Source organism: Mesoplodon mirus (assembly GCF_964341445.2).
Source record: "Mesoplodon mirus genome assembly, chromosome: 2".
In the NCBI taxonomy this organism is placed as follows: domain Eukaryota; kingdom Metazoa; phylum Chordata; class Mammalia; order Artiodactyla; family Ziphiidae; genus Mesoplodon; species Mesoplodon mirus.
The window spans coordinates 198203345-198225973 of record NC_138977.1 but is presented as its reverse complement, the minus strand read 5'-3'; the positions used below and the strand labels follow the sequence as shown (position 1 = coordinate 198225973).

At 47.2% G+C, this 22629-nt stretch overlaps 1 protein-coding gene across 11 annotated transcripts in view; it reads left to right on the top strand.

The window, feature by feature from the left end:
• The first annotated feature begins 9322 nt into the window (after nucleotides 1-9322).
• The window catches only part of SORBS1 (sorbin and SH3 domain containing 1), a 243181-nt gene continuing 229874 nt past the window's right edge, over nucleotides 9323-22629 (top strand). For all 11 annotated transcript variants that reach the window (XM_082633406.1, XM_082633409.1, XM_082633415.1 and 8 more), the window contains exon 1: nucleotides 9323-9408. The gene's annotated coding sequence lies outside the window, so the exon portion shown is untranslated. The remainder of the gene's footprint in view (nucleotides 9409-22629) is intronic.

Here is a 22629-nt window from a genome sequence, read left to right as displayed (position 1 = left end):
AAGTCCCCACTTCTCACACATGTTGGCTGCCCAGGCCCCTCATTCACAGCTGCCAAATCTTGGCATTTACCAACCCCTGGGCACAGGAAACCCTGGGTTAGGGAGTTCTCCTGGCCTGGCCCACAGAGGCTTAGACAAGAATTGCCACAGAAGCATCAAAACAATAGAATGTGATGTCGTGGGCATCCCAGGGGGGAAATAATGCTAGTCTGAAATGCATTTTTGCATCATTGATTCTCTCTGCTGATTGAGCCCTGTTTATCTCATTTGGCAGATCAGCCTCAAAGTGCATGAACTATTTGTGCCTCATTAGTTTCCAATAGATTGATTTTGCTAGGGTTGCGAATTGGCCATCTTGCATTGCAGCCTGCAGGAGCCAGCTCTGGCTCAGCCTCAGGGCACAGGCACATAGAACAGCAGCAGCCCCTGCAGTGCGGCCACCAGAAAGAGACTGAAGGGCTGTTCTACGGCCACAAGGACAGCAGTGCCTTAAATCTTTCCCGGAACCAGGTAGGATAAAATAGGGACATATAAGAAAGCAAACAAGGGCCATCTCTGCTCTCTTTTCTTTCTCTTTCAACGTACATACTCTATTTGGCACCTCCCTCCTCTTGCCCCCAAATCCCCCCACTCCCAACCTTAAGCCCCTCTTCAAAAGTAAGAAAAATAAAGATAACATTAAAGAAAAATTAAAATAAATAAAATTGATGACCAGTTTATAAAACAGTGAGTGCTGAGCTCCTTACAATATAATGATTGGAGAGAAAAGCAGAATACAAAACTGAACGTAGGGATTCCCTGGTGGTGCAGTGGTTGAGAGTCCGCCTGCCGATGCAGGGGACACGGGTTCGTGCCCCGGTCCGGGAAGATCCCACATGCCGCGGAGCGGCTAGGCCCGTGAGCCATGGCCGCTGAGCCTGTGCTTCCGGAGCCTGTGCTCTGCAACAGGAGAGGCCACAACAGTGAGAGGCCCGCGTACTGAAAAAAAAAAGATTAAAAGGGAAAAAGCAAACCAAACAGGAATAGAGGTAACCTTGGACATTGAGGGATATGGAGGCTTTTCTTTTTTTTTTCTTTAAACTATTCTGCATTTTCAAAATTGTCTAAACTGATTAGTAGTACATATACGTATCCTCAGAAAATTTTTATTAAAATATATAAGGTAATAATACATAAAATAATAAAGTGGCCCATGCTTTTCATTCAGCAAGGTATATTGGTTCTGCCAGTTAAAAGAACAGAAAACTGACTCAAGCTAGTTTGGCAGTTCCTCAAAAAGTTAAACATAAAGTTACCATATGACCCAGCAATTCCACTTCTAGGTATACATCCAAGGGAATTGAAAACATATGTTCTTACAAAAACTTGTACATGAATGTTCATAACAGAATTGTTCATAGTAACCAAAAAGTGGAAACAAACCAAATGTCTATCAACTGATGATAGGATAAACAAATTGTAGTATATGTATACAGTGGAATGTTATTTAGTCATAAAAAGGAACAAAGTATTGATACATGCTACAACAAAGATGAACCTTTTCCACATTATGCTAAGTGAAAGAAGCCAGACACAAAAGGCCACATGTTGTATGATTCCATTTATATGAGATGTCCAGAATAGGCAAATCTATAGAGACAGAAAGTATAGTAGTGATTGCCAGGGACTGGGGGGAGAGGGGATACAAGGGGTGACTGCTAATAGGTATAAGGTTTCTTTTTGCGGTGATGAAAATGTTCTGGAATTAGTTTGTGGTGATGGTTGCACAACCTCATGAACATACTAAAAACCACTGGACTGTGTACTTTTAAAGGGTAACTGTTCTGATATGTGAATTATATCTCAATTAAAAAAAAAAGAGTGTGTCTATCACACTGTCTTGTAATCACCCATGTCTTTATCAGTCTCTCCCACTCCACTGTGAGCACCTCGAGGATGAGGGCCTATCCTTGTTCTCTGGTTCTCCAGCCCTGAGTAGAGGACCTGGAACAGAGGGGGCCCATGATATTGTTCACTGAACGACTTGAGAGTTCTCTTCCCACAAGCCCAGGGCTACCTGGCTGGCTCTGCACCCAACCCTCAAGAATGGTCTGGGTCAGGAATTCCCTAGTGGTCCAGTGGTTAGGACTCGGCAGTTTCACTGCCTGGGCCCAGGGCCCGGGTTCAATCCCTGGTCGGGGAGCTAAAATTCTGCAACCTGTGAGTGTGCCCAGAAAAAGTCTGAGTGTTAGAAGCCCTAGTTCAGGTATAGTATCTTCTGGAACCTAAGAGTGGAGCAGCCTTCAGTTTAAATACCAACTGGTGGAATCACATTGTTTAACCCCATTGAACCTTGTCCAGGGGTCACACTGAGTCAAACAGAGGGGCTGCCATTGACCCCTTGGGGTCCTTACTTTCCTCCTGTTGGAGGGCTCACCATGATTAACCTTCCTTCTTTGGAAGTGGCGGCCCGGGCTGCAACAGATTCTGAGAACCAGGGTCTAGCATGCTTTCTGGTTCTGCTCTAATTCTAATCAGGGTCAAATGAAGAAGCCCTTGGTTCTTTTGGCCTAAGGGAGGAGATAGGTATCTCTGTCCACTTCTCCCTTGTATAAAGTCCAGTTGCCCTTACTCCTTGGGCCGTAGGACATGATCCTTTCAGATTATCTCCTTCTTACAGAGTCAGATAAACAGGTAGGCCATGCAAGCACAACTTAGATTGCCAGTTTAAAAAGGGCTTCAAACATCCCTGGAAATGTGTGATTTTCGAAGACCTCCTCTCACAGAGAGAGCCATGCATGCCTGGAAGAATCGCCTGGTTCAGCCAGTTGGAGCAGCAGGCAGAAAGATCCCTAAGAGGCATGGCCCAGTGACTAGAGATGGTCACTAAAATAGCATTCATCAAAGTGGGTCGAGGTAACCGAAGGTTTCGAAGACAGGTTTAAGAGACAGGGCAAGCAAGTTTGGAGACAGGACAGACTTGCTGAGGTAATGGAGAAGGGCCGATACCCGATAGGCACGCCCGCCATCTTCCCTTCTGCCCTTTCCGCGGTGCTCAGCATCTCCTCTTGATGAATGCTGACAAAGTGTTGCTAACCTTCCCAGGACACCCATGTGACTCAATTTGGCCTTGTGTAATGAGTTCCCCTAGTGAACTCTTCCAATCACCCCTGACAAGCTTCCAACAGCTTCCAGAATGTCAGCTACTACCTTAACACCATTGTTGTTGATTTTTAAACCTTGTTAAGGTTATATTAGTTTGGTGAGGCTTGTTGCCCCATTTCTGCAATTGCTGTTATTTTTTCCCTCAGGCAGTTTAAAATGATCTGTCTTCCTCTCCCTTGCCGTCTCTCTCATGTTCTCTGGTTCTCCCCCTCTTTCCTTGTGCCACCTTTTTTTCCCTCTTCCTGGCTTCCTCCTTTTATCTCTCCAGCCTCAATCAGAATGCATCTCTCAGAGTAGTCAGCTCTATTCACCAACCATAAAAATGGTTTTCTCAAGTAAACGCTTCATTAACTGAATTACTTTAGAGTAGTAAGTCTTTCTCAAATAAACGCAGCATATTCTAATTAATGAATCCCCTGCCCAGTCAGAAAAAAATGGATCTCCCAGCAGCAGCTGCCTTCAAACTGCCCCCTCCTCTTTTCTTTTTTTATAAATTTATTTATTATTTATTTAGTTTTGGCTGTGTTGGGTCCTCGTTGCTGTGCACGGCCTTCCTCTAGTTGCAGCAAGTGAGGGCTACTCTTTCATTGAGGTGCACAGCCTTCTCATTGCAGTGGTTTCTCTTATTGCGGAGCATGGGCTCTAGGCGTGAGGGCTTCAGTAGTTGTGGCTCATGGGCTTAGTTGCTCCACAGCATGTGGGATCTTTCTGGACCAGGGCTCGAACCCATGTCCCCTGCATTGGCAGGTGGATTCTTAACCACTGCGCCACCAGGGAAGCCCTGTCCCCTCCTCTTGTCCCCCACCCAAACCCCTGACCTAGGGCAGGCCCTTCCATTAATACAGTGGAAGTAGACAGAAGTGCCTTCTCTCCTTCTGGTTACTCCCAAAGGTCCACCCAGCTCAACACTTTAAACGTCTTATTTTGATTATCTAATAGCATGAAACATTCTCAAAGCCAAACCTTACACCCTTGGTCGAATACAGCACAAATGTATAGAATTGGGATTTTATTATGTACACATGCTTTCATCCAAGCAACAACATGAGACATATTGGAGCAAGCGTTTTTTAGATTGATGAACAGAGGCCTGAAGGCTAGGCCATTGGTGTGACCCATTCATTTTCATCTCGGCCCTGCTTCCTAAGCACAGCGATGTCCTTGCCTGCTCTCATTCTCTACCTGGCCCCTTCCTGACCAACCTCCACCCATCTCTCCAAAATTCCCCAAAGCAGCATCTGCCCCCCCTGACCTCCAAAGAATGCGGAATTCTTGGATCTGGCATCCCATGATATTCAAATCAGTTTTGTGCCCTCAGGCATGAGTGTAGAGATTTGCTTCTCAGTAATTCATCAGCAAGAAGCAAGAGAATCCATTCTTTAAGGAAGTTTTGCTCTTTCCACTACTTGCTTCATTTTCTTCAAGATGCTACAAAAGAAATTAGGTGCAAATGGCCACCAGGGTTTTTAGTGATTTAGCACCAAAAGGGATTCATAATTCCCTTTCTCTCATTTGATTTTCTTCTTCCCTCCTGGCGTTCTCCAGCTGATGTCCGAAAATGACTACAGTCAATCTTTTGGGTAACTGGGGAAACAAGTTACCCAAACCAACACATTTTAAGAAAGCACCTTTCACAACTTGGCCTAGTAATATTAATAATAATATCCTCTTGGGACTTCCCTGGTGGCACAGAGGTTAAGAATCCACCTCCCAATGCAGGGGACACAGGATCGAGCCCTGGTCCAGGAAGATCCCACATGCCACAGAGCAACTAAGCCCGTGCACCACAACTACTGAGCCTGCGCTCTAGAGCCCGCGAGCCACAACTACTGAGCCCGTGCGCCACAACTACTGAAGCCTGAGCACCTAAGAGCCCGTGCTGTGCAACAAGAGAAGCCACCACAATGAGAAGCCTGTGCACCACAGCGAAGAATAACCTCCGCTTGTCGCAATTAGAGAAAGCCCGCGCAGCAACGAAGACCCAACACAGCCAAGAAAATTTTTTTAATAAAAATAAATGCTTATATGAAAAAGCAAATAATACCCTCTTAGCGAGTGCTTATGTGTCAGGCAGCATGTAAGCACTTTACATGCGTGCTGTCATCTACAGCTCACAAGTAAACCTTAGGAGAGTTGTTTCTCCCTCCTGTTACAGATGAGGGACCTGAGAACTTGCACAAGCATTCCACGTTAGGCATTGAAGCCAGGATTCTGCCTACAGGCTTAACCACTATACTTCCCGCCATCTCTAGATCATCTTGTTTCCTCCCCTCTCTCCCAGGGTGTGTGACGCTGAAGATGGAGGAAAGGCTGACAACTCTGGGCTGACATCTACAAAATCCTGCTTGCTCCTCTCCCAATCTCTCACACTTAATGGCCTGCTTGAAGGATGCTTCCTACAGCACGTTTATGACCCTGGTTTGTGTTCTTGACCCTCCTGCCTGATATTTTAATTTCTCTCCAACAGTGGAAGGACTGCTGGGAATAATCTGATGCACAAGAAGAGAAAACCAGGAGTTACTAATAAGATTAAATTAAATGTAAGCACGTTTTTAACAGTGTGTAAAGCATAATGCTAAGCACTGTTTGAGATGAGCAGACACAAGCCAGGACATCATGGAATTTACAATCTGGTGGGGAGAGAGGATGAAGAATAAGACTACATACATATATACATGAGTTCATGCCAAATATGGTGAATTCCATGAGAAAGGAATAAATGAAGTGCTGTAGGGCTGGAAAGCAGGGAGTGCTCACATTTCCCTGGGGAACCAGGAATGAGGCCATATGATATAAGAGAATGGTTGGGATGAAAGTGGAAAGCCCTGAGCTTTACTCCAGGCTCGGTCACTGCTATACTATTGTACTAATAAGGACTTGGTATTTCTCCTCCCCAGGACAGGCCACATAATTTATAGGACTCAGTACAAAATGAAAACGTGGGGTTCCTTGTTCAAAAATGAAGAATTTCAAGATGGCGAGAGCAAAGCAATACCCAAGTGTGGGACTCTTCTTAGCACGCCCATGAAGCGGGACTTCCCTGAGCTTCTGCTATCCCAGGGGTTACCTTTGGGAGGTGGGGAGGCAGGTCTTACCAGCACCTAGCACAGGGCCTGATACTCAGATGAATCATGAATGACTGGCGACAACAGTGAGTTGACATGAGTACACATGATGATTTCTTGGGGCACTTTCAGTGTTAAAATGTTATTAGACCATGATTCTGAACACTTCTTGAAGGAGACATTTGAGATGGATCTTGAAGGATAGTAGGATTTTTCTTTCTCTTTGTCTTCCCTTTTTCCCTTCCCTTCTGTCCTTTCAGTATTTTCCCATTTATCTCATAAACCCTAATGATATACAGACTGGAACCAGCAGAGGCGTGCAACATTTGAGGGATGACTCAAAGACTGAGGCCTCATTAAAGATCTCCCCAGGCAGTTTCCCACTTACAAGGGAAGGCCTTGCCGAAAGATCAAATCTGCACATGTCTGGTTTTTCATTTTAAGATTATTTTGTTTTATTTTCATTGAACAATTTGATAGATGTTTATGATGAAAAGAATCAGAAAAATATAGATGAGGGAAAAATACTCATAATCCCACAAGAAATAGTTCTAATGAGATTGCAGTACAAAACTAGTTTTCAACCTACTTTTCTATTCAGGAATATGTTATGAGCATATTTTTGTGTTAATGAGTCAGTATACTTTTTCATTTTTCATGGCTGTATGATATTCTGTCTTATGGTTGTACTGTAATTTTCTTAACCAATCCGCTCAAACTAAACATTTGGATTGTTTCTGATTTTTTTTTTTTTTTTTTTTTTTTTTTGCTATTCTAAGTGGTGTTATCCTGAATTTGCTGGGTAGGCAATTTACTTAGTTACTCCAGCAGTTATTTTCCTCCTCTGTGGGTAAACTCAAGATAACAGTAGCATTTCTTCCTGGGGTTGCTGTGTGGTATTGGTCAGTTAATGCATGTATGAACGGACAGTTATGGTCAGTTAATATTAAACTGGTCAGTTTATGCTCTTAGCATAGATACATTATACTGCATAGCGGACTAGACATGCAGTCAGCCCTCCCTAAACGCAGGTTTCACACCTGCAGATTCAACCAAATCAAATGTGATCAAATTTTCTTCGCAGTTGGTTGAATCCGCAGATGTGAAATGCGCCTATTTGGGGGGCCGACTGTATTCCTTGTACTACTCCATTTTAAATAAGGGACTTGAGCATCCACAGATTTTGGTATCCATGGGGTCTCCTGGAACAAATCCCCCACAGATACTGAGGGACAAGTGCATTAACCGTTTCATTACTTTACAGGCCCAGGAGGAACTGCCTCAGATTGTGGTGTAAGTTAATAGTAGAGCCTGCAAAGCCGGACTTCTAGTCTAGTGTTCTTTGCAAAACAGCAGGATGAGGTGCAAGCTGGGGGAGGCCTGGTCTGGGGGCTCCCTAGATTGAATAGCTTTTTAGTAGTTTCTTGTCTCTTCAGTTGTAGAATAAGCTCCCAGGTGGCTAGGAGACTTCTAATTTTTTTTTTCTTTACACAGCAGGGGACAGCAGGTGCTCAGCAAAGACTTGACACTGTTCCTTGACATCCAAGAACCTTAGCAGATGTGTTTCCCATCAGCCTGTGCAGTCATCAAAGCCTTTCTTTCCCTTGCACACACAGCCTGTTAACTGGGAACGCGCTCTGGCTGAAGATTCTTGCCAAGGGCAGCTGACAAAAATCAGTTGTGTTCAGCCCAAGGGATGATTGCCCCACCTTCAGGGATGCCCCAGGGAGGTGGGAAGCTAGGCGTGGAGGGAGCATGTTCCAGACCGGTTACTTGCTGGCGGTGACCTTGGGCAAGAAGTTTCCCCTCTCTGCGTTCTGTTTTCTTTTTGTAACACTGAGGGGGACTGGAGGAGGTCAGGATGGTATCACAGTGGTTACCTCTGAACCCATCTAGCAAAGTACTCTTCTCCCCACTTGCGCATGACCCTGTTTTGTTTTATTCACCCTATTTTGCACATTGCAGATGATCTTGTTTATTTATTCACTCGTTTATTTGCCTGTCTCCCTCACTAAAATGGAAGCTTCACGAGCGGAGGGGTCTTGTCTGTTGTATTTTCGGCAGTAACCCCAGGGCCTAGTATATGCCTGCCATGGAGCTGCTGAATAAAAGTATTACATGAATGAAATCTCAGAGCCTGGGTTCAAATGCTGATTGCACCGGTTTGGGTGTGACTTTGACCAAGCCGCTTAAACCATTTCAGTTTTCCCACTTGAAAAATATGGATTAGTAATAGCGACTATCTTAAAAGACTATGAGGGGCTTCCCTGGTGGCGCAGTGGTTGAGAGTCCACCTGCCGATGCAGGGGACACAGGTTCGTGCCCCGGTCCGGGAAGATCCCACATGCCGCGGAGCGGCTGGGCCCGTGAGCCATGGCCGCTGAGCCTGCGCATACGGAGCCTGTGCTCTGCAACGGGAGGGGCCACAACAGTGAGCGGCCTGCGTACAGGAAAAAAAAAAAAAAAAGACTATGAGGATCGAAAGAGAGAAAAACTAAGAAGTATTAAGCATACTGGCTGACATACAGTATAATAATGATAGTAGCAAACATTTATATAGCGCGACGGCCAGGCACTGATCTAAACGCTTTACATACGTTAACTATATTAATCTTCTCTATGTCCTGTCCTGCGAAATAGGTACTGGTTATTATACCATTTTAAAGATGAGCAAACTGGGGCACAGGAGTTGAGTAAGTTATATGTACTCAAGATAGGTTAGCTGTTTTTTTTATGCCTAAGATCCCTTCCCAGCTCCTCGTGGGCGACCCCTCAGAAAGATCAGAGGGCGCGCCGGGCCAGCCTCCCGCCCAGCCCGAGGCCGGCCGGGACAGAAAGAGTTACTGGGACCGCGCGCACGTTCTCGACGGGAGATCCGCGGGCCCGCGCTCCGGGCTCACAATGCTGCGGGGAGGGGAGGCGGGGCGCCTCGTCACCGCCCATTGGCGCACACGCCCCTTCCTGTCACTGCCGGGTCCGGCACCGCCCCCTGGCACCGCCCACCGCCCAGGCGCCGCCGGAGTGGACGGTTCCAGACGCATGCTAATGAGGGGGCGGTGGCCGCAGCCCATTGGCCGGCCTCGGAGTGTCGGTGAAGTCAGCGCCGAGTCCCAGAAAAACAGAGCGGGGCCAACTGCAGAGTGTAGTGCGAGTTGGGCAGGACGCGCGCAGCCGGCCCGCCCGCCCGGAGACCCGCAAGGTAAGCCCGCGCCAGCGGCCCCTCAGCCCGCGCTCGCCTGATGGTCAGCGCCGGCGCCGGGGGCGTGCGCCGGCCCGGCCCCCGCGGGCGGCGCCTTTGTTCCACGCTCGGAGGAGGCGCGTTTAAAGGGCCAGCTGTTGGAAGGACTTGAGGGACCCCCTCCCCCCAGAGCATCCCCCATGGTCAAGGGGAACACCGTGGTCCCCCTCGGCGGAACCCTCCTTCCTGCCTGCTTGGTGGATCCCCAGTCTTTAAGGGAAAGTTCCCCAGGGTGCGGGGGTTTGGGAGGATTCCAGGTTTTTGTCTTTTTAATTTTCTGTTTGTTTTTATTGGTGGGTGGGGGTACGTGCGATCATGGCCTCTGCTAGTAGAGAATGTCCGCCTGCTTCAGGCTGGCTGCAATATGGGTGGGTGGAGGAGACATCAAAGCCCGCGTGGGTTTGCGCTGTAAAGTGAAACTACCGAGGAGAGGCTCCACTGCAGTAGCCAGAGGAAGGAGGGAGCGAGCGGCAGGATGGAGGCATCTCAGGTGTGTTCATTCATCAGCATCCCTCTGGAGGAGAGGAAGGCGGGAGGGCAGCACGGACTACCGGTCTGGCCTAGGACCCGCCAGAATGAGCGGGTACGTTTGTGTGTGTGTCCGTGTCCGGGGACGCCGGTGCCTGCTTATCTGCCCATGCTCCTTCATTCCTCAGAGTGACTGGCAGCTTCTTGCTAGCCAGCTCCTCACCGAGATGAACAGAAAGCAACTCCTTTCTCCGAATTCCCCAGGCATCCCCGGCTGTCCTCTGGCTTCTTTCCGAGGTGGCTTCCTTGATAAGCGCTAGCGCCATTCAAGATAGAGGGGGAAAGAGGCTTGAAATCATTACGTTTTATTCACGGGGGAATGTGCTGTCGAATTCTGCATCCCCGTGCACCCGCTGTCGTAAGATGGCTTTGAAATTCACCAGTGCATGCTTTCTTCAGGCAGACAGAATTTATTACGCTATTACATTGCTACATAAAAGCAGAAAGGATCCCACTGAGCGTTGCTCGTTTTATCCAGACCCTGGATTTTCCCAGCATGTTCTGGCTGAGCCTTTGGATTTTTGTTTTAAACTGAGCGCTGGGATGCCTCTCCTGTCACAGGGCCGACCTGCTGAAATCGCCGGAATTGATTTCACCGTCAATAGGAGGGAGGTTCATTTAGAGATATCATGGAGCCTGTCTGGCATGTCAGGCCTCTGACATCACCCCCCCGCCCCCCACCCCTTGCACCCTTTTTCTCTCCTAAGTGAAGGCCAGGGAGGGCTTGTCTCCATGCCCCCGCTCCTTGGTTTGTGAGCTCCTCTAGATTCAGTTTTGTGTTTTTGATTGGAAAGGTGGCTTGGTTGTGATTGAAGAGAACGGAGTGGATTAAGAGTGGGGTGGGCAGCAGACAGGGACAGCAGCCTCAATGACAGAAAACATATGCTGGACATTTGGGGACTCCAGATCTCCAGCCCTTTGAGACAGGTGAGGTTGATGGGTGTGTGTGGAGCGAGAGGGGTGTGTGTGTGTGTGTGTGTGTGTGTTGGCTGTGAGGGAGCGGTGGAGGAGGAGGATGCTGCCAGCAATTTTCTGCCCCACCCTCTTGATGCTGCCTTAAATAGCTCCTTGCCATCCAAGCTCTGATGTTTCAGGCTCTTGGCCTGAGGGGAGGGGAGGGTAGGGTTGGTCTTTTGGTACCTCTGCCCTGGGCACTGTTAGAGTGGATGGTTAGGAAAGGGTTAGTTCTCCAGAGGTTGCAGAGAGCTCATTTCTCTGCTGGAGGGCGCTGAGTTGAACTAGCTCGGGTGACTTCCCCGCAGGGTATTAGCAACTGAAAAGAAATGCTTTCTTCCCCATAGGGCGAAGAGCTGGGAGGGTATTGTCCCCGTCCATCCGTTTGACACTCACCTGCTGTTGGCCCTTTCCTCCTGTTACCTCCTGCTTTCTTTTATTCTAGTTGGCGAGTTTCTGTGAACTTTACCGAAGGTACTGGGAATATTGGGAGGTGAGGTAGGAGTTGTGGGAAAGGACTAGCAGATGCTTCTTACTGGCAGAACAAAGAACTGTGCCACTCTCCCCTTCTCCCCTCTCCAAAATACAGTCCCATATAGATAACAGTCTGGGGTTTTCTTTGCAGAGAATGAATGGGCAGGGTTCAGGAAAGAGAGCTTGTATTAGGCAGCATTAGTAGTCATCTGACCATCCAAACTTAGCTTTGGCCCCTCCCCTGGACTTGGAAATAGATTTGCTGTAGGGGGCACTCCCTGGTAATTTGGGATTTAATCTGTCTCTTGAAAAAGGAAACGGATGGTATCAAAAAGCTTCGGTGGAGGTCCTCTGGACCAAAAGCAGGACAGCTGGCTTTGATCCAGGCTCCAACCTGCTTTGGGCTTTGGGCTAGTGGCTTCCGCTCTCTGGGCCTGTGTCCTTGCTGGGAAAGTGGAGGGCTTTGGGGTGGATTGTTTTCTAGGGTTCCCGACAGCATTACTGTTCTTAGATTCACAAGACAGTTTGTGATGGCATTTCTAGATTCTTTGCTAAGCTGATGTTAAATTCACAGTATTACCCGATGGCACGAAAGAAACATTCCAGGACTCAGCCTTCTGTTGGATTCAGATGCATCTGTTCCTTGATTAGTGTGATTGGTAAGGTTTTGCTGTATCTAAATAATTTAGAGCTAGAACAGCCCAGAGTGAGGCACAGCCCCTCAGTGTGGGTGGTTGGTTGGGGAGACCAGGTGGGGTGACAGAATGCTGAGGAAAGGGAGTTTCTATAATTCATTGTCTCTCCCTGTATATGTTTAACTCACTGCTTTATTTATGGTTATACAGGTGAATGTTTAGATATTTAGAACCTGAGAGTTGGAAGAGACCTCTGTGATTGCCAGGTTCAGCCCCCCTCACTGAGGAATTTGAGGGGTTGGGTGGCTCGGCCATTTGTTCAAGGTCACACAGCTAGCAAGATGCAGAGCTGGGCAAAAACCCCAGGTGGATAGATTTTAGGTCTTGTGTTCTAGATACACCTCTTAAGTCCCCTCTTCCTCTGAGAGAAATGATACTAAGATGCGGTAGAGAAAAGCAAGGAGAAATTAGGGGCAGTAGAAGGGAGAGGTTGGGGAAACAGACCAGGTAGGAGGTTGGGGGCAGGTCAGATGAGGAAGGGGAAAACACAGACACCAGGCTTGGAGGGAAAAGGGATGGAGCTGGAAGGGGGAGGCTTTATCAGCTGTGAAATAGCAGATTTCTACAGCCCTTAGAGTGAAGTAAGTAAGGAGAGGCTTGGCTTAGACACGGGTTGGGGTGGGTGAACTGAGTCCAGGCCAGGGTTGGGACTGACTTGGAGTCTCTTGGGATCTCTCTGTTGACCCTCAGATTGCAGTGTGTGGTGGAGGCTGATTTAGTTTCAGGGCCAACTCAGGCCTTTGGAGCCAGTGGGGCAGGCAGAACTTGAACACGTGGAAAGTCAGATGTGCCGGGAGTGATGCTGGAGAATGCTGAGGTGGGAACCCATTCTGCTGAAGTTCCAGTTTTTTCTTTTTAATTTAAAACTAAAAAAATTTTTCCATGGAATTTTTTTTTCAACTCAAACAGCATTTTCTCCACTGACTCTCATTGGTGCTTTGTACATTTTATGAGATAGCGATTTGTGTGATAGTGTCTCTTGTACTCCCTTTTCAGAGGAGATATTGGAGATGACTGATTTACTGAACCGTAGTTCATCTGGAGGGAGCTTCCGGCCTATGACCTGAGCTAAGCCTCAGAATGTTTAAATGAGCAATTAAAGAGCTGTGAACAGTGGTTAACCAGATTAGTAACCATTCAAAGGCAAGGATAAAAGGTGATAATACTTTGAAGTCTACAGCCCAAGCCTACAGCTGGCCATGTACAGTGTAATTTACTTTGGCTTAAGAAGTCTTTCTGTGGATCTTTCAGTTGTTCTCTCTTTTTGTGTATGGTTACTCATGTCTGTCTGTCTGTCCCTGTATCTTGCTGTCTTCCCATCCTTCTTTTCCCACACCGCCGCTCTACCTTTCTTTTTCTCTCCTACTATTATACCTTTTTCTTTGACCTCCTCCTCCATCTTTTATTTACTGTCAATAACATAGCTCCTAGTGTATTTTAATATATTTATTGTGTTATTAAAATCTCATCCTCTCTGTTCTTAATTTGAAATCAGTTGAGTTCACTTTTTTGAATGTGTGTATATGTGTTTTACACACAAAAAAACAAACAAACCAAACCCAATTAAATTGCTTTTTACTTCTGTGTGGCCTCTTCCGTTGATTTTTTTTTTTCCCTCTGCTCCTCTTCTGTGGTCAGTAATGGCTCTTTACAGAAAAAAAAATTTCCCAGCTCACTGTCACGTGGATATTATTGTTTTTATAACAAAAACAGCTACAACAATAGAAAAAGTTTCCCCCTTGTTTGTGGACACAAGGGGCACCCTCTCCCAAGAGATGTGCCCTATTTCTTGACTTCCTTCCATGGAAAGAGTGTCTGCAGTGCATTCTCTAACAGGGGCCTGTACTGTAAGGGGCTGGAGGTGCTGATGGGGGAGCTGAGGTTTTATCAGTGATCCTGGTAATGCTTAGAGTGTGGGTGGGAGGGAGACGAGAGAGGACATGTAGGAAAAGTTCAGTGTGGTGGTTTTTCTTTATTTCCCCAGGCAGATCTAACTCATCCGGCAGTAGTAGGACCCAGACCCCTTTGGAAAAGAATGAGATGCTTCTCAACTTTCCCATTCGTGTTGGGACCCAAGGGACATCTTGTGTGACACAGGGAGTGTAGGCAGCCACTGACAGGTTGCTGTTATGAAGTCCCGGGTGCTTTGATGAATGCATGCTATGGTGCTTTAACCTTTCTTCTGACTCTTATTAATTATAGCGAAGACTGAGTCTTGATGCTCAGTGGTCAGCACATAGTTTAGTGTCTAAAGTGGGCCCCTTTTTTTTTGCGGTACACGGGCCCCTCACTGTTGTGGCCTCTCCCTTTGCGGAGCACAGGCTCCGGACGCGCAGGCTCAGCAGCCATGGCTCACGGGCCCAGCCGCTCCGCGGCATGTGGGATCTTCCCGGACCGGGGCACGAACCCGTGTCCCTTGCATCGGCAGGTGGACTCTCAACCACTGCGCCACCAGGGAAGCCCTGTATATAGTTTTAAAAGTCAAATAACTCTGCAAGCCTTATAAAGAAAGCTGTGTCATGCCTCCTCATCCTGGTGATCCACTCTCCAGGGTTAGTCACGGAACACGATTTTCTGTTGCTGCAGGAACAAATTAGCACCAATGTAGTAGCTTAAAGCAGCACAAATTTAAATTACAGTTCTGTGGGTTAGAAGTCTGAAAAGGGTCTCACTGGGCTAAAGTCCAGATGGTAACAGGGCTGCATTCTCTTGCGTCTTCCACTTTCTGGAGGCTGCCTGCATTCCTTGGCTCATGTACCCCTTCCAACATCTTCAAAGCCGGCAATGGCCGGTTGAGTCCTCCCATGCATCACTGACCTTCTACCATAGTCACATCTTCCTGACTCCTTTCTCCGTCCCTCTTCCACTTTTAAGGACCCTTGTGATTACTTCGGGCTCACCTGGATAATCTAGGATAATCTCCCTGTTTTAAGTTCATTTGATTAGCAACCTTAATTCCATTTGCAACCTTAATTCCCCTTTGCCCTGTACCATGCTTATGGGTTCGGGGATTAGGATATGGGCATCTTCATCTTTGAGGGACCATTATTCTGTCTACCATAGTCACTTCCAACCCTTTTAGCTGTTTCTCCTGATATGGCTATTGTCGTGCTATGGATTAGAGGAGCCCTTATTCCTCTCTTCACTCCTCCCCTCCTCACATACTTCCCTTCCTTCATGTCCTCCCAGTGTGGTTATGCCACAGTTTTTGGTTACAACAATAGTCAATACTTATATTACTTTGACTGTGTAAATAGTGTTCATGGCTGAGCCTTATAGTTGTACTGTAATGAAATTTCCTTTCTTGTATGTCTCTTTTTTAATTTTTTTTGCGTTAATAATTGCTTTTTTTTTCCTATTTAGTTTCCTTTGTACTTATTACTAATTCCCAGTGTTTCTGACGGCATTTTAAAATATCTCTGTTTTATAACACAAGTTCCTTTTTATTTCACTACAGTCTTTCTGTCTTTGGAGACCTCCCTCCCAGAGGCCTCCATCCCTCACCTTTATTCCCTGCTGATTGACCTCTAGGCCTGGGGCATGACTCATCATGGGGATTCCCTCACCTTGCTCTGTGTTGGATCCTCTGTTTCCTATTTCTTGATTTATTCCTTAGGAGTTTCTGAGAGAGGGTCTGTACAACTTGATCACCTCAAATTTGCATGTCTGAACTGTTCTTATTCTATTATACGTTCACACTTGATTGGTGGTTTGATTTGTCTAGAATTTTAGGTTGAAAGCCATTTTCCCTTAGTTTTGAAGGCATTGCTCCACTGTCTTCTAGGTTCCAATATTGATGTCAGAATTTGGATGCTATTCTGATTCTTGATCATTTATGGGTAACCTGCATTTTTCTTGCAGAAAGTTTTAGGATCCTCTTTCTTTCCCTGTATTTGGATTGTTCTTACTTTTAAAATTATTATGCTGGCTCCTTGGTGTGCTCTTTTGATCTGAAGACTCAGATTCTTCAGTTTGGGGACATTTTCTTATATTTTTCTCTGTTAATTTCCTTTTTCCCCCTTTTCTTGTGTTTTGTCTTTGGAGCTCCTATTACTTGGACGTTGGACATCCTGGATCAAGTTTGTAATTTTAAAATCTTTTATTGTTTTCCATTTTACTTTACTTTTTTTATTATTATTATAAATTTATTTATTTTATTTATTTTTGGCTCTGTTGGGTCTTTGTTGCTGTGCGCGGGCTTTCTCTAGTTGTGGAGAGCAGGGGCCACTCCTCATTGCGGTGCACAGGCTTCTCATTGCTGTGGCTTCTTTTGCTGCGGAGCATGGGCTCCAGGCACGCAGTCCTCAGTAGTTGCAGTACGTGAGCTCAGTAGCTGTAGATCACAGGCTCTAGAGCACAGGCTCAGTAGTTGTGGTGCACGGGCTTAGTTGCTCCGCGGCATGTGGGATCCTCCCAGACCAGGGCTCGAACCCTGGTCCCCTGCATTGGCAGGTGGATTCTCAACCACTGTGCCACCAGGGAAGCCTTTGTTTTACTTTTGAGAGACATCTTCAGCTTTATCCTTAATAACCCTTTTGAATTTTTAATTTATGCCTTCATGGTTTTGCTTGAAACATTTTTGCATGTTTTACTTTCTAGAATTTGCTAGTTCTCTGAAGGCTCATTTTTCTTTTTTTTTCTTTTTCAAATAGCATCTTGTTCTTGCTTCATGGGTGCAATAAACTCACTTATGTGTTGTTTTGTTTTTCTGCTTCCCCTGCATTGTCTTTGTTTCCTCCAAGTCCCTTTATTCTGCTTCTTTTGGTTACTGTATTTCCCATTGGAACCATCCTTCCATGCATGCTGATCCTTGACTGTCCGTTTATATTTTAAGAGTGGAGACCAAAATGCTGATTGGGCACTTGTGCAACAAGAAAGGGGCTTGTGAACCTCGTGGTACAGTGATTCAGTAGAGAGCCTCCCTTTCTTCCACCGGGGACACCTAGGTATCAGTGCGTATAGATCTTTTCTCTGGGAATGTTGGGTTTTCCTGGAGAGGAGTGTGCCTGGGGGTGTAATAGCCTGTTTGTTGCTCCTCCTGGGAGCCTTGATGGGGAAGGAGGCTGGGTACCCTGTCTGGTATGCAGATTTTCACTCAGTCCATCTGTTTTTGGAAAGTTGCCCCCTCTCTCCCTACCTCCCTCAGCTGTGTCTCTCCCTCAACTGTGTCTGAATCCGGAGAGTCTCTGGTATAGTTGCCTAAACAGTGAACCTCCACCTCTTGCTGGCTGAGGGAGGGAGGTCACCAGACTGAGCAGATTGCAGGAGGGACCCTGGCATGTTTTTGCTCCTTTCGCCAACTTTCTGCAGGCTTCCCTCTTTCTAGTCCTGTCCTGCTTCTCCCCTCACAGTCCTTGGTGCCCCCCATTCCTGAGCCTTCTCCTGTTCCTGTGGCATAAGTCACCATTTGTTCAGTGATTTTCTCCCCTACTTACACTCAGCAGAACAGATGAAGCAGAAACCCGAATCAGCGGCCGCGTGGCAATCAGCTCTGTCTTCCAGAATTCTGTTAACATATCTTCATCAGCCATCGTCTCCTTTCCATTAAAAAACAGATTCCTCTGCTGCCTTTTCGTGGGGTTCTGGGAGAGAGCAGAGATAAATGTGGGTGTTCTGATCTGACCAGAAGTTCGTTTCATCTCTTTATCCAAGCCTTTAAACAGGTGCCTGATATATAGTATATTCCCAAGAAGTGTTTGTTAAATGATTGGACGCATGTTTCTAAGATGGTATACATACAGCAGGTCCTCAGATTTCAAGAATCCCCAACATACAGTTGTACAAAAATAAATCCATTGTTTATTCTGAGCTGGACGTAATAACAAGCAGCGGGCAGACCCTGCCACTCTGCCCCTGCAGGGTCGGATAAGAAGCGCCGTGAGACGGATTATAGACTGTTGGGCTGGTAAGTGATGAGGCCCAGGTGCCATCTCCAGCCCCATCACTAACAACGTGGGTCACCTTGAGAAGTCACGTAACCCATGTGAGTTGTGGTTTCCTCAGCCTTTTAAGGGGCTGTTCGTCAAGATTTGATTCATTTCACTGCCCTGAGCGCCTGCTGTGTGCAAGGCACGGCGCAGGGTCCCTCCAGGTATCTCTTTAGTTCAGTATTTTGTACATGTGTCTGTTATGGCATGTGTCACACTGAGTTGATGGTGTTTGGTTTATATGTCTTTCTCCTGATCGTACTTCAGTAACTTGCACGGGGTAATGCTCTGCAGATTTCACCTCTTACTCTTTCTAGATATGGGCCCCTGGTGAGGGCTTACGTTATAGCTGTCTTTGTATCTCCGGGTCTGCCACAGTCCTCAGCTCATAGGAGATGTATGGAAACTTAGATTTTTGCACTTAGAAAGAATACATCAAGGAGACATGAAAACGTGAGTTGCTCTGCCAGGATCCCCAAACCTTGCTTGGAGAATAGGGCCTCGCTCATTGGGAGTCTAGCTGTATACGCCGCGGCTCACTTATGGAGGTGTGGAGGGGGGGATTGAATGCATTAAGTCAGCGGAGATAGCAGTTCTGGGCCACAGCCCTGACACTGGAGGATTGTTCCCCACACGCAGATCTCAGTCATGTAGTTGTTTAACCAGCCTTACAGTGAACTAGGATTGCACTCATACTAACTAAGAAAGTGACTTATAGATATAATTCTGTATTTAAAAACGTTTAAGTGCTGGGACTTCCCTGGCGGTCCAGTGGTTAAGACTTCGCCTTCCAGTGCAGGGGTTCGGGTTCAACCCCTGGTTAGGGAGCTAAGATCCCTTATGCCTAAAAACCAAAACATAAAAGAGAAGCAATATTGTAACAAATTCAATAAAAGACTTTTTAAAAAAATGGTCCACATTAAAAGAAATCTTAAAAAAATGTTTAAGGGGGCTTCCCTGGTGGCGCAGTGGTTGAGAGTCCGCCTGCTGATGCAGGGGACACGGGTTCGCGCCCCGGTCCGGGAAGATCCCACATGCCGCGGAGCAGCTGGGCCCGTGAGCCATGGCCGCTGAGCCTGTGCGTCCGGAGCCTGTGCTCCGCAGCGGGAGAGGCCACAACAGTGAGAGGCCCGCATACCACAAAAAAGGAAAAAAAAATGTTTTAGGGCTGTTTCATAACTTATTTTGGTTTTCCCAGACCTGTGAGCTAGCGTGCCAGGACTAGTAAGTAGAAATTTCAGGGAAATAGTTTAGCTCCGTAGAACTTTTAGAAGATTTGTCTCCGTAGCTTTTCATCTTGAGAGCCGCTCCCTCTCGTACTGCTTTGGGAGGCCTGAGCTCCTGGGCAAGCTGAGGTTAGATGTCCACTGGGCAGGGAACCTGAAGGATCAATGCTTGGGTGGCAATGAAGTCATATTAGAGCACCTGAAAAGTCCTTTGCTTTTGATTTGTTCAACAAATAGTTAACTGAGCTCCAACCATAGGCTGGGCTCTGTGCTGGGCTCTGCGAATACAGCAGTGACCAAAGAGAAGTGGCACCTGCCATCCTGGAATTTATAGACTAGAGTTGAACTTTCCAGTATGGTAGCCACTAGCCACATGTGACTGTGTAAGTTTAAATTAATTAAAATGAAATACAGTTTAAAATTCAGTTTCTCGGTCACACTAGCCACATTTCAAGTGCTCCATAGCTACATGACACTAGCAGCTGCCCCATGGACAGCACAGAGAGAGAACCTTTCCATCACCTCAGGATGTTCTCTTAGGCGACGCTGGACTGCAGAGCTAAGAGTCTCTTTCTAGACCAGGCGTCTGTGATCAGCCTTGTTTCACAGTCGAGGCAGCTGAGGCACAGAAAAGCCATTTGTTTAAGGTCATGTGGCTGGATGGGCCTGAGCCGGGAGCAGATCTCTTACCTTGGAGCTTGGCTGTTCTCTCTCGGAAGTGAGGTCAGGGAGCAGTGTGACGAGGAGTGTGATCTCTGCGCTCAGGCTGCTTGGGCCCCCATCCTGTCTCTGCTGCTCCCTCAGGCAAGTTTCTAGTCTGTACCTCAGTTGCCTCACCTATAAAATGGAGAAAACAGTAGTGCCTACCTCACAGGACTGTGTAAGTCTTTAGAGCTGTGCCTGACACATAGTAATCACTCAGTAATGCTGGTTGCTGTATTGAGAATGAGAAGGGGACAAAAGTTATTGGCAGAGTCCAGGGGGCATTTTCAAACAGGAGACCATGGAGTGGAAAAAGAACATTGGCAGGCAAAGCTGTGTTTGTAGAGCTGACTGACCACCTGGAGAGGGACACATAAAACTGAGTACGTCTAAGCCAGGGGCTGCTTCGGTCATGTGAGCTGATGTGAAAATGCCAGCGTGTTCCTGAAGCCCTCCCAGCTCCAGTACTGATGACTGGTACTCGGAACAAGAATCCTTTTGATGTCTCCTTCCTCCTGGTCTGCCTCTACCCACAGCCGTCCCTCCCCTCTCCCCCCACCCCTGATGTCTCCACCTTGGAAGGATGAGGTCAGAGATGTTTGCCATTACCCCTGTGGAGCAGAGGGATGTGCCAGAGAAGTGCAGAAGCGAGAAGGGACGGAGCCCAGGCCATTTAGCGGGTGGATCCTGGTCTTTTCTTACCGGTTTCTATCCCTTGGTGATTTGCATTCCCACCATTGCTCAGTCCTGCAAGCAGGTCCATGTAATGTAGCTTCGTGTTCCAGAGGTGCCCATCTTGCTGGATGAGGAGAAAGAGAGCTCTGCTGTTAGCCCCAGGGATGGGATGGTGCCCCGTTTGAGAGGTGAATCCCTGCTTGCACGTGGAACTTTTGTTTAAGAAGTGCTTCAATAAGCACAGTCTCATTTCACTTGTTAAACAAATGCTGGTGAACAATGTAGACATAGGCCCTGCCCTCCTGGAGTTTATTTCCTCATTAACACCCTGAGGGCTGGGCTTTTCCCTGGCAGGCTTGGGTTTTGAGTAGGAAGGTTATAGTGTGACAAAGTATGTGGGGCATGGGGGTAGTGAGGACACGCTAGACATGCATAACCCATGTGGCAGGTAATAGAGAGAGGCCAGCGGTGAACCTGAGAAGTCAGGCGTGTAGTAATGATCAACCCAGGAATGACCTGTGAGCAGTCTGTTCCTGGCAACCTGGATTCTCAACGTGCAGTAAAAATACTGCCTGAGTTCCAATACCAGTGAGCAGGAGTACTGACTACCATACCTTAACCTATACCTTGCTCTGCAGATCTCATTCCCATTTGGGCCTTGACTTTTCATCATCGTGGGGATATTCTAGCTCATGGCAGTTGTAACAGAAATGGGTGGGGACATGGAAACTCATTACTTATTTATATCATGCCTTATACATCGATTATTAACACCTGCCTGCAGGCCCACTTTTGAGCTTGGTCTCCCAGTATGAAGGATCACTAGGACATACCGTGTGGAACCCTAACAGTCACTGCCAATCCCTGGAATGTGTATGGAGCCTGGAGGCTGTGCATGTGAGCAGTTCCCTTGTCTGATGTGTAAATAAATAGACAGTTCATTTGCAGGTTGTTCTCCACTCAGAGTTGGTCTTTAGTCAGTGCAGATCCAGTGTTGGGTGACTGTTTCCCACAAACACAGAATGATGGTCAGGGGTTGTAGCTGCTGATAACAAATTAACAAGAGAGAAAATGGGAACATTTTCATGGCACGTCGCTATTAGGGGGTCTTTGCAAGGCTGCTCTAGCATACATACTGCTGACCCGTCTGTGCTTGGGCCTCTCTTTATAGACAGTGCGCACAGCAGGCAGGGATGAGGTAAGGAAGGCTGGAATTGGATTTGGGAGATATGAGTTGCTGCCCCAGTGGCCCGGGCAGTGGGCTTGAGAGCGGGCCAGGGATCTCGAGGGAGAAGTCAAGGCAAAAGTAGGAGCTGGGCTGCTTTAAGCAGGACAGAATGAATCAGGCTCCAGAGAAAGCAAAATCCCAACAGGGACAGAAAATAGAGTAGCTGGAGAAAGCTGGGACTTGAGGGAGCCCAGGGCCTCCGCAGGATTTTGTGGTGGTTGCTGAAGTTTAGGCTGCCAGGCCCATGAGCCTGGGCCAAGACGGTCTCAGGCCTTTTAGGACTATTTCGCTTTTGCTTTGTGGGGCCTTTAGTTGGACGTGGTGCATTAGTGAGCCAGCACCGGCAGGTGTGAGGGGGTGAGGACCCCCTAGGAACTGGGAAATGTTAGTCATGCCTGGGCACTGATAGAAGATACGGCTCCTCTTTGAGACAGCTGCTGCAGCAGGAGGCTCCACAGCCCGCCAGCCTGCATTACAACCCACAGTCTTGGTTTTATCTTTAATTATTAAAGTCATGGGCTATTTAAACACTCACCTGCAGCATCATTGTAAATAATTTTCCCTTCTTGGGGTCAAAAGAGCTCCAGTAGGGAAGAGGTTTTGTGGCTGTGGTTCTGGATTGTCCAGGTTGCTCTAGCAAGGAACATACACCTGGGCAACCAGAGCACCCAGAGGATGCCCTTGACCGTGGGTACGCACCTCCTTGGACTGTCTTGCAGATTGGCGTTTATTTTGCATAAATCCTTAGTTCAAGGAGTATAGGGTTTTCCTTC